The sequence below is a fragment of the Alligator sinensis genome, unplaced genomic scaffold (genome assembly GCF_000455745.1).
Source record: "Alligator sinensis unplaced genomic scaffold, ASM45574v1 scaffold391_1, whole genome shotgun sequence".
In the NCBI taxonomy this organism is placed as follows: domain Eukaryota; kingdom Metazoa; phylum Chordata; order Crocodylia; family Alligatoridae; genus Alligator; species Alligator sinensis.
In genome coordinates this window covers 3,604,980-3,606,634 of record NW_005841889.1, presented here as the reverse complement: position 1 = coordinate 3,606,634, position 1,655 = coordinate 3,604,980, and positions in this window count along the sequence as shown.

Genomic DNA, 1,655 nt, shown 5'->3' with positions numbered 1-1,655 from the left:
TATTGGCTAGTTTTAAATTATTCACACGTGGCGGCTAACGATTGGCCTGTTAGCCGTATAAGAGGCTTGAGCAGTTTCCGCCCAAGCCGAAGAGGATTCCACATCCATCTCGTGGGGACTCTGGATACACGGCAGGGTAACAGAGACCCTGTGTGAGATTCAGAGGAGCTTGGTGACCTGATCCACCGTCCACCTCTTCCCGCCTTCGAGCGCAAATTTTATAAGACGTATCTACGATTTTGATTTTGGTGGCGCGCTCACCCAGAGCATCCGGAGCTCTGTTCCGTGGAGCCTAGCAAACTCCACGTGATCGTCCATGTTGTCTGTGTCTGTAACTGCAACTCAAGCAAGTTTTCTAGCCTACACCACTGCCATCTCGGTGTAAGTAAACAATCTTTAAAACTACCACTAAGCGTTTGTGCCTAATTCCAGCTTGTCGCCCTCCCTCTCCGATCCAGCGTGCCCGGGCTGCTGGCCACAGCCCGCGTGCAGCACGGAAAAGGGCTCAGGTCGCTCCCGGCCTGCACAGACACATGCTTGGATACTCAGCTCTGCCCAACCTCATGAAACCTCTCTCTCAGCGCAGCAAACATTAGCAGCAAGATCTCTCTGTTCTCTTCTGCCGGAGCCCAAGGAAGAGAAAGATACTATCAGAAACTCCTGTGACTTCTGTTTTCAGGGGAGAAATGGGAGTAATAGAGAATCGTTACTGCTTTTCAGCATGGAGAGGTAAAAGCAACCATAAAGCTTCACTTACTGTAGAATGAAGACAGGACAGGGTGCCACCTTAAGGATTAACTCATTCGGAGAGGCATAAGCTTTCTTAGGCGACCACCTACTTCCTTATAGGAAGGCCAAAGTGCAGTTTGAGTTGCAGCTGGCAAGGGACGTGAAGGGTAACAAGAAAGGTTTCTACAAGCATGTCACTAGCAAGAGGAGGATCAGGTAAAGTGTGGATCCATTACTGAATGGGGGAAGCAACCTAGTGACAGAGGATGCAGAAAAAGCTGAAGTGCTCAATGTCTTTTTTATCTCCATCTTTGCAGGCAAGGTCAGTTCCCAGACTACTGCACTGGGCAGCACAGTTTGGGGAGGAGGTGAGCAGTAGGCCTGTGTGAAGTGGCTAGTACTTGCTTCGGATTCGGCTGATTTGGGGGACAGTGATTTGATTTGGTGATTCGAATCACTGTCCTGAATCAATTTGGCCGAATCTCCAAATCAGCCAGACCCATCCCCCTCTAGCCCAGCAATGGCTGTCCCACCCGCCCCAGCTCCCAGTACTTTGAAAAAAAAAAGCTCTGACTCAGCAGGTGCTGCCAGGCAGGGGAGGGGGGGATCCCTGCTGCCCCACACTGCATGCAGGGCTCTCCGCAAGCCCCCCCTGGCTGCCCCACCCACTGTGGCTCCACCCTTTAAACAAACAAACAAACAAAAAACCCAGAAAAGCCCTGGGGGGGGGGGGGGTGGGAGGCAGTACCTGCTGCCCCCCATTGTCCCACGCCACATGTGGGGCTCTGCATGAGCTCCTCAAAGCCCCGAGGCTGCTGCAGGAGTGGCGAGTCCTGGGGCTTTTATCCATTCTTTTTTCTTAAAGGGCCAGAGCTGCAGTGGTTTGGGCAGCCATGGGGGGGGGGCTGGGGGAATGAGGGGGGGCT